The sequence below is a fragment of the Xiphophorus maculatus genome, chromosome 12 (assembly GCF_002775205.1).
Source record: "Xiphophorus maculatus strain JP 163 A chromosome 12, X_maculatus-5.0-male, whole genome shotgun sequence".
Taxonomy (NCBI): Eukaryota; Metazoa; Chordata; class Actinopteri; order Cyprinodontiformes; family Poeciliidae; genus Xiphophorus; species Xiphophorus maculatus.
In genome coordinates this window covers 14,938,808-14,955,157 of record NC_036454.1, presented here as the reverse complement: position 1 = coordinate 14,955,157, position 16,350 = coordinate 14,938,808, and the positions used below count along the sequence as shown (strand labels likewise).

Here is a 16,350-nt window from a genome sequence, read left to right as displayed (position 1 = left end):
ACTGTTTTTAAGAACGACTTAACAACAAGAGATGAAGCTACCTTGTTTCATAAAGATAAAACATGTTTATTTAAGCAAAGTATCGCTCAGATCTTGTTTTTTTTTTCCATGAATCCAGTACCACGTATCATATCATCCCATCTCATGACCTGGATGTCTGGTTCTCACCCTAATCTCATCTGTACAGATAAAATCTGAATGTAGAGAAAGAAGAACACATCTTGATAAAAAGAAGAAGAAGAAGAAGAAGAAGAAGAAGAAGAAGAAGAAGAAGAAGAAGAAGAAGAAGAAGAAGAAGAAGAAGAAGAAGAAGAAGAAGAAGAAGAAGAAGAAGAAGAAGAAGAAGAAGAAGAAGAAGAAGAAGAAGAAGAAGAAGAAGAAGATTTTGATTTTTCACAAAACATTTATTATACAATAAACCTATTTTTGTCACATTATTCCCTTAAATCAAGGCACTAATCAATACATAAAAAATAAATATACATATTCACAATAACAATTTGTTATAAAATAAATCCTTCTGGTCTGAAATGGTGCACAATACATTTTTAAAACCCCACAAGCTTAAAAACCCCGACAAATTCCCAGTGGCTCTGTGGAAACAAAACTCCAACCTCAACCTGGCTTTGACGTTGACCTTCCACAGAGTCACAGCATCAAATTGAGGTCCAGCCTGCATTCTGTCCCGTCGAGTAATATAAATAGCCATTTTGGCTTCGGAAATTAAATAATTTAAAATCCGGGATTTAAAACTAGTGGTTTTACTATGATGTACTCCATTGATAAAGACAGCATTAGAAAAAACCATATGAAAAAAACTAAAAAAGTCGATAAAAGATTAAAAAAACTAGTTAACCGTGCACAATCTATAAAAACATGAAAAACACTCTCGGACATCTTGCAAAAAGGACACTCGTTTAAAACCCCAGGACTGATGACAGATAAAAAAGAATTGGTGGCAATGGCTCCGTGAAGGATCCTCCACTGAAGGTCACCAGTCCTTTTCTTGATTGGAGGCTTATACAAGGTTCTCCAGTGAGTTTTCTGTCCTCCGAACTTGCTGTCCCACACACTCACTTCTCTTTTTTGGAGGGTCCTTTTGTTTAAGAGTTTTGTACAGTATCTATACAGTATTTTTGGACCTGTTTTACACAGGTCCATCTTCGAGTCTGTGCTCTGCAGTAGGGGACCACTGTCCTCCTCAAAATCCGGGTCCAGAAACATTTCTGGGAACGGGTCAGTGGAATCCGGCAGGCACTCCTCCTTCTCGTACCATTGTAGGAGCCTCCTCTCCTCGGCGGTCAACCGATTTTTCACCCTCTCCAAGAAGCGCCTCGTCAATCTGACGGACCGTATTCCAATGACCGAGGCAACCTCCTGGGCATTATCAAAGTCCGGTCCGGACGCCTGGATCAGTTGCCGTAGAGTTACCGTTCTGGACTCAGACAACACTTCAGAAAAACCCGGAACGGCATTATCGCTGACATCCAATCTTGCTCCACAGATCAAAGGTTCTTCTAAAAGCCAATACAGAGAGTTATTCTTATCTGGTCTGTGCAATTTAAAAAATGCACACGATCTAAAAACGCTTTGATAAAATTGAGGAATTCCCTTTAACTTTAAAAGGCTAAAATTTGTTAAAAACAGAGCAGCATCCAGCCCTAGAAAATTTACACGTCTCAGAATGCAGCTGGCCACATCCCTCCACACAGGGGATCCTGTTAGATACTTTTGCAGAAACTGCAACCGGAAAACAGCGGCTCTACTGGCCAGGTGGACAAGGCCCTGGCCCCCCTCCTCTCTGGATAAAAACAAAACGGACTGCGGCACCCAGTGATGGTTGTTCCAGAAGAAATTGACCATCTCTGACTGTATTTTTACTAGTAGTCCTGATGGAGGATCTAAAACAGCAAGCTTGTGCCACAATTGTGACGCCACCAAATTATTCAGAACCAGCACTCTTCCTCGATATGACATTTGTTTATGCAACCATTTCCATTTTGCCAGTTTATTCTGTATTTTTTGTTCCAAGTCTTCCCAGTTTCTTTTTACAGTATCCTTTCCACCTAAAAAAACACCAAGATATTTAAAACCGTCTCTCTTCCACTGGAGTCTTTGAGGGAGAACTGGTAGCCCACCGGGCCACTCGCCCACGGCCAAAGCTACGGTCTTTCCCCAGTTCACCTTCGCAGCAGACAAGACGGAGAATTTTTCTATTATCTCGATTAAAATGTTGACATCATGTTGATCTTTAATAAAAACAACAACATCGTCAGCATAGGCGGATAAAATCAACTTGTTGTTAAAACCAGGTAAAACCAGACCATGAATTTCTGAGCGTATTTTCAAGAGAAGGGGTTCCAGGGAGAGTGCGTAGAGCATCCCCGAGAGCGCACAGCCCTGTCGGACGCCTCTACACACTCTAAAAGGGGCACACAGGCTACCGTTGATCTTCAGCACACTCTCAATGTCACTGTACATCACCTGGATCTTGGCGATAAAACCCTCGCCGAACCCAAACCTCCTCATTACTTTCCAGAGGAAGTCGTGTTCGACGCGGTCAAACGCCTTTTCTTGATCTAATGAAATCAAGCCTGTCTGTAAACCCAATGAACTGGAGACTTCCAAAATGTCCCGAATTAGATAGACATTGTCCACCATGGACCTGCCGGGGACGCAGTAGGTCTGGTCCCGGTGGATGACTTGCTCCATGGCTTTCCCTAGTCTCGTGGCCAGAGCCTTCGAAAGGATTTTGTAATCCGTGCAGAGGAGGGACACGGGGCGCCAGTTTTTTATTTCCTGCAGGTCGCCCTTCTTTGGCAGCAGGGTGATGACCGCCCTGCGACAGGATGTGGGGAGCGAACCGGTGGCTAGACTCTCGTTGTACATTTCGAGCATGTCTTGGGCCAGAAGGTCCCAGTAGGCCTTGAAAAACTCGACTGTTAGCCCATCAACGCCCGGGGACTTCTGGCCCTGCATGCTCTGGAGGGCTGTGTGGAGCTCTTGTATGCCCAGCGGGCGCTCCAGATCGGTACTGGTCTCCTTATAGATCTGAGGTAGTTCTTCGCAGAACTCCTCCATCATTCTCTCACTCTCATCATATTCGCTCCGGAACAGAGAATGATAAAACTCCACAGCCCTCCTCCTTATCTGCCCCGGTTCGCTCAGGTGCTGCCCCGTGTCCGACAGCAATGAGTGGATCATCTTCCTCTGACCTTGTTTCCTCTCTAGACCAAAGAAAAAGCCAGAGGGAGCATCCATCTCTGTGATGTTCTGCATCCGGGACCTGACCAACGCGCCTTGTACCTTACTCTCCAGCAGGTTGGCTAAAGTTAGCCTTTTTGATTTGAGAGCTTCAAAATACTCTCGATTTCCTGTGGTGTCACTAAGTCGCTCCAAATCCACTATACTCATCTCCAGATCTCTGATAGATTCAGTGATGTCACGAGTGACATTGACAGTGTGCTGCTGACTCAGCAGTCTAATCTGGACCTTCCCATAGTCCCACCACTGTTTGATTGAACTAAAATCAGCCTTTGTTTCTCTAAAACCGGTCCAAAAATAAGTTAAAACCTCTTTAAAACTCTGATCGTATATCAATGCAGAATTAAAATGCCAATACGCACTTCTCGGTAAAATGTTTCTAATAAAAACACTTCCTAAAAGTAACGAATGGTCTGTGAAGGGTACAGGTACGATCTGGCATGTTTTAAACACATTAAAATGATGCTTAAAACAATAAAAACGATCTAAACGAGCTAAAGAGATTTTACCTTCCTTGATGTGGGACCATGTATACTGCCTGAAACCTGCATGCATCCTCCTCCATACATCCACCAGGCTATGAGACGAGACCAGCTGCTTTAAGACATGTTGGGCTGCCGGGTGCGGCTCTGCGTGATTACGATCTAAAAACTCGTTTTCTGTGCAATTAAAATCCCCACCTATAAAAACATAATCTTCAGTCTCACAATTTTCCAATCTTTCCCCAATTTTCTCATAAAAACATTTCTTCTCTGCATTGACGATTGGAGCATAGATGTTAATAAAAACCATGTTAAAAAAATCAAACTTCATCTTTACTAAGAGACACCTCCCTTGTATAACGTGCTCAGTTTCAATAGAAAGCGGGATAAAAGCTTTAGAAAAAACAAAGCCCACTCCTGCATTCTTGGAGGTGCCGTGACTCAGAATCACCTCCCCCCTCCACTCTCTTCTCCAGTCTGTTTCGATCAAAAGATCGCTGTGCGTTTCTTGCAAGAAAATGACATCTATTCTTTTTTGATTCAACATTTGATACACTAATGCCCTTTTTTTTGCCTCCCGCGCCCCGTTAAGATTCAAAGATGCTATCTTAAAAGAATCCATGATGGGTAAAAGGCTAAAGACAACATGCCAAAAACAATTTAAAAAAATTAAAAATATTAAAAAGTTACTGTGCATCATTAAAACTGTTTTCTGGCTTTGGTCATTATTTTCTTTAACCTAAAAACCTCTGTATTTGTAAAACCTGACACCTCTTTGTTTTTTACATAATGCCTCGCAGAGAAATAAAATATTTTTAGATCAGGGAAATAGCTTTCAAGTTTTATTCCTTTTAATCCTTTTGTTTGTTTTAAAAAGGTCTTGAATAATTCTACCGGGTACCTTGGTTCTTTGCTTGCTTGTGACATTGAAACCTCACTGGTGTCGGAAAACCAGCTCTCTTCATCACTGCTCTCCGACACCTCTTTCCTTTCTACAGCTAACTTACTAGCTTGCTTACTAGCCTGTTCAGCAGTAACCACATTTCTCCTTTTGCTTCGCCTCTTTGCTGAATAACAAACCTCTAAATCCATCTCTTTCTCCGCCCCACCCATATCCCTCTCTTCTCCACCTCCTTTAACCGACTTTTCACTATATTTTCCTTCAACCTGTTCATGCGCCTGCACTTCCCCTCTCTCCCCCTTGTCTCCACACACTAGATGTTCCACATCATCCTGCACTCCCTCCTGCTCTTCCTGTACATCACCTCCTCCCCCCTCTACACTCTCACCTGCATCACCAATTGTCCCACCTCCACACACCACCGTGCTCTCATCTTTTTCCGCATACACACTCCTACTACTATCCTCTATTGACCCCTCAACAGTGGCTTCCACCACCACCTCCTCCGCTGCCCCCAAATCCCCCACCGCGGCGTCGGGTTCCCCCGCCGCTTCAGCAGCAGCTGGCTTCTCCGCTGCTGCAGCAGCAGCAAGTTCTCCCTCCACAACAACCTCGCTGCCTGTTCCCCCACTCTGCTCAGCAGCAGCGGGTTGCTGCTTTTCTGAATCCGGCCTGGCCGACTCTGCCTTATCCGGGCACATTTTTATTACGTGGCCCTCCTGTCCACATCCAAAGCATTTCATCTGACCTGATGTTGCAAACAGCACATAATCAAAATCATCCACTCTAACGTGAAACCGCAAATTCATTTCCTCATCTTTTTTATTCAAAATCATGAATAATTGTCTCCGATGAGAAACAACATGTTTCAGTAGCGGTGATTTACACCCGGAAGGGATTTTTTTGATCGGTGACACCACTTTGCCGTGCCTCGACAATTCTTTTATCAAGAACTCGTCGCTGATAAAAGGGGGTATATTTGACAACATTATCTTAGTGGCTGGTAGCGTGAGCGGTGTAACTTGTAAAAATAACCCATTCACCGACACACCTTTTTCCACCACCTGTTGTGCATGTTCCACTTTTGCAACAAACAATACCACCGCTCCATTCATTCGTGCCGCCGACCTTATATTCCCGTGTCCAATCATTTCCCCTACAGCCAAACAAACTTCCTCCACGCTGCACGGAGAACCAGCACCCACCTTGATACCGTTCTTCCGTGTCAGCGTGGAGAAAAACCCACCACCGACAACACCCACCATTGTTGCCGTCAGACGCCGGCAAGCCAGGCACGCCCGACGGCCACACCTAAACTAAACGAAAAACCCCCCTAAAACGTGACCAACTAACACAAAAACACAATTAAACAAATGAAAAACAAAACACCTAGTGAAAAACAGTAAGACAAACAAAGATAGAAAAGTACACACTCGCTCTCTCTCTCACTCTTCTTCCGCTCTCCACTCACCCTCCTCTCACACGAAGAAGAAGAAGAAGAAGAAGAAGAAGAAGCAGAAGAAGAAAAAATAATATTACGACAGTGGTGAAAACTTGATAGCAAGAGGTAATCTCTGCCTTGGAAATTTTCATAGTGGTTGATTCATATAATCCACAACCAAATAACACAATAATAAACACACTTCAGCATGATTTAACATCAAAGCATCCAACCGAGCATAAAAGTGGAGACCCAGGCCCGTCTTCCATCTCAGCTCAGTGGAAAGAATTTCCATTGTAAAGTAAGATAAAATAACAGCAGTTCAATGTACTGTGACAAACCAAGATGCACCAGCCCCACGAGCGTGCTGTTCACAAGATGATGCCTACTGTGAAAATATTCTTCTGGTGTCTTTAGGAGGCAGAGAGCACAGAGATGGAAATAGTTTGTGTATGCCTGTGTGTGTAAGAGGGGGGAGAGAGTGAGTGAAATTGAAGAGATGCACTCGCAGGGGGAGATAGAGGATTTACTGCCGAGATAAAAATGGAATCCATTTTGGTTCTTGAAGCACTCACATCCACAGTGTGAAGACCTGCTCGGTGTGTTAGCCTGCCATTGCTCTGTCAGTCACATACCCCCCTTTTTTGCCTCCTCAGCTGCGCTTTAGACTCTTCTCCCTTTTCCAACACTTTTTGCACGATTTAGCTCTTCTCTAAACTTACATCTCTCCACTTCATTTCCTTTCCTCTCTGTTCCTTTCCTTTCCTTCTCTTTCCCTCACTTTTCCTCTCTATAGGCACCCCAACACTGTCTCAGGTCCTGAAACTATGGCAACCGAGTGAGAGAGCAAGCGCTCTCTATGATTAATAGATGAGAGATGCAGTGCCAATCGCTTGGGCCTGGGGAGGAGGGACAGATGCACTCAAACAACGCCACACAAACATTCACAGCAAGCATGCACACCCAAATCCACACCTCCACCGCCTCCATCATTAGCCACCTTTCGTCTGTTTGTCACAGATGCCTGACTTAAACATGGACACAAGCTATCAGTAGTGTTAGGGGTGGAGAACCAAATCAGGAGACCGATCTGCATGACATAATTTTCCTTATTGGCTCCGGATAAACAAACTAACCACAGTCATGACCGCAGCCACGGCGGCGGATGTTGCCTAATGAGTCCGTGCACACAGCTTGGTTGTCCTTGTGACTCACACCTCGTGTTTAAAGGCAAAGCAAGCGTGTTTAAAGGACAGGAAATAGGACATCATATTTTAACACTGCATACCGTGTTTTACATTATCTGGTCTGTGCGGTACATGGCTAGCCTCTTTTTAAGGCTAGACTTTCAGGCGTTCCCATTTAAAAAAAAAAAAAAAGCCTGCTGCTTACGGATTATCCCAGCAAATGCATTTGCTTTCATTTCCATTTGGGTAATGACAAACGAAAAAAACCCATCATCTGTGACAAAGGTATTACAGCATGTTATTGTTGGATATGCTTAAGTGTTTGAAATAGGAAAAATCCATGAGGTATAATCTGATTTTGCTGTGTTGTCCTATCCAACATGCAGGCTTCTCAGCTGTCTTTCCCAACATCAGAAGAGGTGGTGGGCTGGTGATCGCTTTCTAATTCACTTAATTTCCAACAACAAAGCCCTGCCAAGGACCCACAGCCAACAGCAGACACCCAGTTGCCTGTTTTTTTTTTTCTTTGGCAGAGTAAAAAAACACGCTCAATCAATTATGCAAATGTGGAGAATATGAAGGCCATTGAACACATGAATGGTTAATTCAACAGTCACTCATGGACTCAGAAGGGCTAAGGCTAAGTGGTGAGAAAGTAGTCAGTTAGAACAACATGATAAAACTTGGAAACCATGGCATCCATGCGGGTGGTTGTGTTTGTGTTTATGAGTGAAGGGCAGAACGAACTGGAGCCAGACGCCAAAGCCCGAGATATGACAGTGATTACATTCTCAATGAGCCATAGAGTGGATAGAGAGCATACTGGACTGTAACTTACAGAAGGCACACCAGTCTGTTGTTACATTATGAGCTCTACAGCAACAATTAGAAACTCATGTGGTTCAGGCACGTGAAAACAGGCCAGATTCCCAATAGAAACAGTAAAATAGCCTTTTAATTTGACTCCAAAATCAGATGCAAACTTAATTGCAATAAGCCACCAATTATTGCAATCAACTAGTCATCCGAATAAGAAATAAAGTATATAGTTTTAAGTGCTCAATGTAACCCCACTCCTAACCCTCATGCCATGGCGCCCTGGGCAGGGTGCCATATCCCTCATAAGACCACTACTGTTCAGCAAAGATGGTAATCTGACACTTTCCAGTTGCACTTAGCCCACCTTCTGTCCTTCCTACCACAACAGAGCCTCACTGTGCACATTAACAGGATAAACTAAGGATAATTCAAGATTATCTCTAAGTGAGTTTCTGTGAAAATATTAGAACCAGTTAATATGTTGAATTGAGTGGATAATTCTCATAGGATCTTCATTTTGTGTAAATTCAGATGGGTTGGCATGCAGCTAATCTGGGAGGAGCCAGACTTAAAATATTTCCATTCTACAAAATATCATAGAAGTTTAGGATGATGCTGTTTTGTGAACCCTTAAGCTGTCTTCACATTTGAATTTGCTGGTTATTTTCAGACTGAATATTATTTATACAGGAAATTGAGGTCAGAGGCAATTTCTGACCTGCATCCACTGTTTCCAGTCAGAGTGACTGGTTTATAAAAAAGTACATAATGCATGTAAAAGAAAGCACTATTTTATAGATTTTTTAAATAGTATTATTGTGAATTAAATATCTACTCTGCCTGGAAACATGTTCAGTGTTCTCAATCCACACTTTAAGGTCATTTGAGGCAGCACAGCACCTTTTACCCTCATTTCCTGTGTAAATAATCATCAATTTCTTTGGAAATACACACATAATAGAAATCTAATGACTGTTTAATAGTTCATAAATAAATAAATTATAGATGTTAATTTTTTTTTAATTAAAGATGTTTAAGACTGAATGAAATCCATTTTGGTCTTTTGTCAAGTAAAATGTTAGCTGTTTATACAGTCTTAGAAGAACCTCTGTTCAAAAATCATTAACTATATCTATAAGGTTTTCTCACAACTTTGTCACTCTGATTCAAGTCCAATTCATACAAACAGTGTTTAATCATTTAAAGTTTATAGTGTCTTAGTCACTAAACTGCATTTTTTAATATATATTTTAGGTCCACTCGGGTGCCAAATTATCACCACACAGAGGCAAAAATTGCATCATTTCTTAGTGAAAAATCAATCACACCAACACGCTGAGCTCATCTATTTGCCTTGAGTGTAGATCCATTGAACCATATGGTGCAGCTGACCCTAAAAACATTCTGCATCAGCAGGTCTTTGTACACAAAGTATGGTGAAATTTTCAAGGTTCCTGCAGCAAAGACCTAAGGGCGTCCCCCAGATGTTCTCTGTTGTTCATTTCCAGTAGTAAAAATTACAATTTTATGGCTGATCTATAGTCACAAATAGCTACAAACAAGCAAAGCCAAAATGTTCTGGCTCAACTTGAAAGCATGAGGATGTGAGTAAATAAACCTCTAGTTCTGAAGAAAACCCAAATACACATCAGACTACCTCTTTTCATTCTGCTAATATCCTCAGCATGTTTTCCTTAGCAAAAATGAAAGCCATTTATCAAATAATGAGTTTGACTTCAGAGGGTTGGGGAAAATCATAGCAAACCTAAATGAAAGAGATGGAGCAGAGGAGGTTAAGTAGAAAAATGTTTATCTGGAAGGGGACTAGTGTAATGCAGGTTAGGAAATCGTCTTCTTTTAGCCTTATGAATTACAGCAGAATAAAGTCAATTTGGACACAGCTAAAGTTAGCAAATGAGCCATGTCACGCATGTAAAAGACCAGTCCATCAACGTGTTTTTATTACTCCGACCTGTATTTCTAAAATCAAAGTGTGCCAAATTTCCCCAGCTGTAGAGGGGGCTTGTCACTCGCCATTAAAGCGGGTAATTTAAGTGGCAGCAATTTAGAGAAATGTGGAAGCTGGAAAATAGGTTAAGCATCAATAAATCACAACCAGTGGAGGAAAATGGGTCCGATGTTTCCTTGTACTCTAATTGTTATAAAAAAAAAAGGAGCCCACACACCAAGGATGCGCATCAATAAAACATGGCTTTTATAAAATATGCATAAATACACACTCTGCTGAATACTGGGTATTGACACTGGCTGAACAAGGAGCAGTAGTTAACAGCAGTTGGCTGCTCTTCGTGTTTATAATAGACGGCCAATTCATTTGAACAGGAGCAAAGCCATTTATCAATTATTCAGAACCTCCGTATTCAGTATCCGCATGTGTCCTTAACTGGCAAAGGTAGAGACGAACTCCCTCGGCCTCTCTCTCTCTCTAACACTCACACACACACACAAACACTGTGACAAATTCACATCAGTCACACACAAAGCCATCCCCACTGCTATTGTTAGGGGATCGGCGGATCAAACGCTCCACGGAGCATTGCTCCAAACACAAGCATCAGCCCGGGTCGCTCTGCTGTGTTCTGCTTCTCCGCGAGGACAACAGGCGGCCCATTGTCACAAAAGGTAATCATGCTGTAATTCATGTATCAGCACCTCTGCATGACAGAGTGTTTATATAAAAAGTGTTAAAGGCGGGATTAGCCTTCTGGGTTTGTGGTGGTGAGCAGCCATAATGAAAGGAACTGTTTGGGATTTCCAGACTGTGGAAGATCATAAGAAAAACTGGATCCAGAGCATCTGACTGCCTTCAGGCGGATGTTGTAGGAGGAGCAGTGCAGGCTGTGGGCAGATATTAAGCATTTTCGAGTCTGTCCCTTGCACGGTTTGCACAATGTTTTTTTTTCCAATTAGAGAAAATGTCCAAGGTACAAAAGTAGAGAAAAACTGAACCAAGACAAGCTGACGTCTAGCCCTTCTTTGTAGACGTCCCCATAACAAACGCAATTTCCTTTTAAATGCTTTCTTACAGCTTTTCTGCTTCCTCTGAATACTGATACTGAAAACACATATTCACTCTATAACAATTTCAGCACTGATGATTGCTTTTGTCTACATGACTTGTAAGTATCAGATTTTGGACTTTCCAACCCGGCTGCCACCATTCAGGACCAATCAAGTAGAAAATAAGACATTTCCAGGTGCCATAATCTCTCAATCCATCTAATAATTTTTCTACTTCGAGCATTCAAAAATCAGACGAGTTGATATATGGCTGTTTTATTCGATTTTGTTAGAATTTCTTTTACCTTGCCTCAGATTTTTGAACATGTTAAAAAAATCTACTTTGAAGCAAGAATCCTAGGGACAAATGAGATAATCTGACCTACTTGCACTTTTTCTCGCTAAGGCAGACATACGTATTGCCAGGTCAGAGTCAGTTCAATCCAGAGTCTTCTTATGGCACTTTACAAGTCAAACCAATATAATTCAGTTATACGGGAAAAAAATATATCCAAACCAATCAATATAGCCAGATTGAGTTCAATTCAATCCAGCAGTGTGACTGAAATCCAGTTTATAAGCGCAGAGTTGGCCCACAGGCTGCAAATGCACATTATCTCTCACTTTACAAGAAGATAAGCCAAATGCTTCTTCTGTTCGGAGAGAAAAAACTGAAATGAGTAAAATGTTTTTCTTTCAGTTTCTCTGGGAAGAAAATCATTTTTTTCTGAGCTGATACCAGAATTACATTTCCAAAACACCATGTGCTGCTGCTGAAAATCAGCTGACGGGAGGCATTTTCGGCTGTGTTCGTTTCATTCTCCAGCTCCCCCCCATCTTTTGCAAACTTCATAATCTGTAACCTACATTTGGAGTTTTCAAGCCTCCCCCCTCTGGTCTCCCAGCTCTTCCCAGTGTCTCAGGGGGGAATCTTTAACACTGGACAAGGAGAGCGGAGGACGGGAGAGGAGAGAAGAAGAGAAGAGAAGGGGCAACAATGGAGTAACAGGGTGTTGGCAGTCATGCTTGTTAAAATAAAAAAATCAGTTTGATGCTATAATACTGTTTTGGTCCTGTTTTTATTCTAATGTGCTACTGAAGGACTTTGTTTAATGGCAAACACATTTGGCTCCGGGTTAGAATTGCAAACATATGATTGATCCTTTTGGACAAGGGTAATTGTGACCACTCCACAGCCTGGTAGCTAGAAATCCTTGAACACACCCAAACCAGTGTGGGTGTGCGTGGGTGTGGGGGGGTGCATGTGTGTGTGTTGGACTGTGTGTATGTATGTGAAACTGTAAGCCAACATCCTGATCTGAATGGAAAATCAATCAATATCGACATCACTTTGATTGAAAAAACTGTCAACATTAGTTGCATCATTAGAATTCCCACTGATAACAATTTTAATTCAATCTAATTTCAGTCATGTGAAAATAAATGTGCATTTAACCATCTTTTAAACTGAGCATGTAGCCAATTAAACTTACAAAATTTTAGCTGTAAGTTCCAGGAAAAAAAAGTTGATTTAAAATTTAAAACTAATTTCTTACAAATAGGAAAACTGTCTGTGAGGTCATAAAAGTTCTCCCTTCATGTACCTGCTGATGCTTCACACATCGCTTTTCTTCTGTTTTGCTTCTATGAGATCCTCAACAGAACCTTAGAGACTACAGACCTCCTTTATTTCATATGAATAAACACCACAGTAAGGGGTTACGCACGAAAGTCTCCTCTTTTATTTTATCATGTAAAAACTGTACTAATCCTTATAAAAATTCAAAAACAATACAGACTTGTGCACGCGCTGTTTTGAAAAAAGTTTGGGGTTTTTTACGCATCGGGTTAATAGAGTAAGTCCAGTGGAGCTTGTGCACTTGTCTCCCGGCTGTACAGACTGGTTAAAACAGACAGGAGGAGGCAGCTTTTAGCGCATAAAGTTTGACATAAACAACGGAAAATCTTACCTTCAGCTCATGAATGGGTATGCCAGCTCTGGTTTTTATTTTAATAATCCATTAGATCTGTCCTTTCAAGCAGTTCAGATGGGGGAGCTCGCTTCAGAATAACAATACGAGCGTTACTTTTCTCTTGCGCTTCTTTTTGTTACATGCCGCGCTCAAATCGCACCTCTTCAAATCGGAATATCCATCAGAAATCCACACTAAACAGATAAGCGATGTTCTAGTTCTTAGGTTCTCCTCAGGTGAGACCGGACGGACCGAACCGACAGGGTGTCCCAGAACGAGCTACGGAGACGTACGCAGTCCTCTTCCACAAAAGCCGACGGTCATCCTATTTGGAGAAGCTTAGACTGGAGCGGAGCGCAGCGAGCCCAGCTGTCACCCACCCGCTGCATGCACAAGCACACACACATACACACACGCCCACAGGCTCTCACACATACAGGGAGGAGCCACGTCTGAGGAATGGGAGCTATTGTGTCAATGGGGGCCAGTTATGGACAACTGTACTTCTATTTTTACGCAGCAGCCTTTCAGGAAAAATGCGCACCGGGGAGAGGGGGAAAATCTCGATGGAGCCAGAAAGCAGAGAAATATTACAAGGTTATTGGGAATCTTCTTGTTTCATCGCAGGTTTAGATCCTCCGTCTTATTACTTGCAGCACCCTACTTTGCTACGGATGCGATCTGGACCATAGCTCTTCTTCCCTGATGGACCCTCCTGGTCTGGGGCTGGCACGCGCTAATTAGCGCACGCACTAAAGCACGTGCTTCCCGGTTACACATCAACCCTGGAGTCACCTTAAAGTTCGTGTCATCACACAAACTCTCAAGACCGCGAAGTTCACAGTCATAGTCTAAAAATGTTATTACTATTGAAAAGTTCATTTATTTCAGTGAAACACATTACACAGATTATTTATACACAAATTGATGTTTTTTAGACTTTATTTATGTTAATTATGACGATTTTCCGTTGACAGTCAATGGAAACAATACTGCTTAAGATTAGCATCTTACATCAGATCAATTAAAGATTTTTTTTCCTTCACCTATATATTCCAGTTTATTGAATATTCAATAAAGTAGAATATCAGATCGGATGAGGCTTGCTTGTGAGATTAAAAGTACCTTTTTTAAATAACCTTTAAGCAGGTACCAAAAATACATTTTATTAAGCCCTCAGTTCTGTGATAATTTTTTAAATATTATTATTGGTCTGTAGTCGTAAGCTTTAAATTGTTTTCATTAGCTGTGGGCAAAAAAAAACTCATCATATGTAATTAACAAAAATAAAGGCTTGAAATATCAGCCAGTTTGTAATTAATGTATTTAATGTGTCTCATTTAGTGAAATGAGTTACTAAAATGAATTAACTTTTCATGGGTGTGTATAGCTTTAGCAACGCCTCAGGACTGGTTCACTTTCATACACTGCATATGCTGTCCACGCCAGAGGGGGGCGCCAAATCCCATTTACTGAGATGCAGATAAGCATCTGACTGACAAATAACTATTTTTTAAAATACTCTAGGGAAAAAAACACAGCCAACAACATAATAATCCTGTCACTTCTAGGTATAATAAAATGAATAAAAACCCAAAAATTACATTATTTTGCTGATAACTGAGTTGCACATCCAGTCTCTGTTCTTTTCCTGAATTCCTTCACATTCCACAAAGGGATTTAGCAACCAAATGGACATGGTGGTGGTTACTTGAAAATACTGAAAATAATATGTATCTATACATAAAATTATAAAGCAAGAATGTATGTGTTTGGATCTCTGACATTTCAGGATGGAGTTTGCATGTTCTCCCTGTGCATGGCTGGGTTCTCTACTGGTACTCTGGCTTCCTCTCACAGTCCCAAAGCAGAACTGTTAGGTTATTTGCCCTCAGATATGAGTGTGTACATGGTTATCTGTCTTGTGTTGCATTCTAGATTAATGAATGGGTGAAATTATGGATTTAAATATTCAAGTGAGTGGAATAAATATGGGTTAATTAGTACAACTAGTTCTCAAATTGAAATTTGCAACCAAAATTAAAGAGAATGCTACATAGTGAAAATCTCTGACTAATTGAACATGAAAACATCATCATCTACAATCCTTTAATTTCTGACAGAGGCAACCCATACAAAATCTGGTATACAAATGACTGGCAAAATTTGTTTTTACCTTAGGAAACCTTATAACGTATCATGTTTATGCTGTTACTAGACTTAAATTAGGTTATTGGTCAATATTGTAATAACAGTTGCTGCACAGCCCCGGGTCATGGCACCCATATCAAAATCTGGCCACCGTTTACAATCAGATGCCAGTGATGCATGCTCCACGCTGGCTACTCTTACAAACAGTCCTTGGCTTAACCAGGCCAAAGTAAACATCAATTTGCCCGAATGAAAATTGCAAGCCTGCCACGAAGCACAAACACAAACTGCTTGCAGATGCTGTCAGACGTACAGCAGGCTGCACAATAGCAAGCGTCTAGACCACACTATATGAGCTCCAAGGGGACGAAGCTAATGGGGGTGATGGCTTATCATTAGAACAACAAGCCACCTGTGAAACAACAAATGGGTGCGCGCAGGCGTGTGTATGTGTGTGTGTGTGTTTGGACCTAATTGTTTTCCCGAGAAGAGAGCTGTCAAACAAAATTGTTTTCTTGTTACTGTAACAGTAAAGTACAGTACTGCCTTCAAAGACACAATGCCTCATTTACCTCCATCTCATTGAACCATCATAAGAGAGCGCAATGCGGGGAAACATTACTATAATGTTTCCATTCACTCAGATGTTGGTTATTTTCCAAAATATTTTATGAGAGATGGCATAAGAATCGGAAGTGCGCTCACTCTAAGGGAAACCATAACCCCAATCTGGACTCCAACATTTATTTGCTCAAGTAACTTTCTGGCCTTGCTACCCTTCCTGGGAGTCATCTGACTCCCAGGATACATTAACACCTCTTCACATATAAAATCACAAAAACCACAGATGTACGGTAAAAACAATCATGTCATGTCAGGTTTTTTTCACATTTCAGCAACAAGGTAGTTCAAAGTGCCTTAAACTATAAAAACATGAAACAGTAACCAAGCAATAAACATTATATTTTGTCAACCACCATTGTCAACCAGATATGCATCAAATATATTGATCAATATTCCAGCTATTAATGACCAAAGGTAGCTCTGATCATCTGGATTTTAGCCTTGATTTAAAAGAACTCAGTATTTTGGCTGTTTTGCAGTTTTCTGG

The 16,350-nt window shown here is 41.4% G+C and overlaps 1 protein-coding gene across 2 annotated transcripts in view; it reads right to left on the bottom strand.

Moving 5' to 3' along the window:
* The window catches only part of sema6a (semaphorin 6A), a 150,545-nt gene extending 136,830 nt beyond the window's left edge, over window positions 1-13,715 (bottom strand). The window contains exon 1 of one of the 2 annotated variants that reach the window (XM_023344312.1): window positions 13,086-13,715. The gene's annotated coding sequence lies outside the window, so the exon portion shown is untranslated. The remainder of the gene's footprint in view (window positions 1-13,085) is intronic. The other variant, XM_023344313.1, reaches the window with a different exon arrangement.
* Between the last annotated feature and the right edge of the window lie 2,635 nt (window positions 13,716-16,350).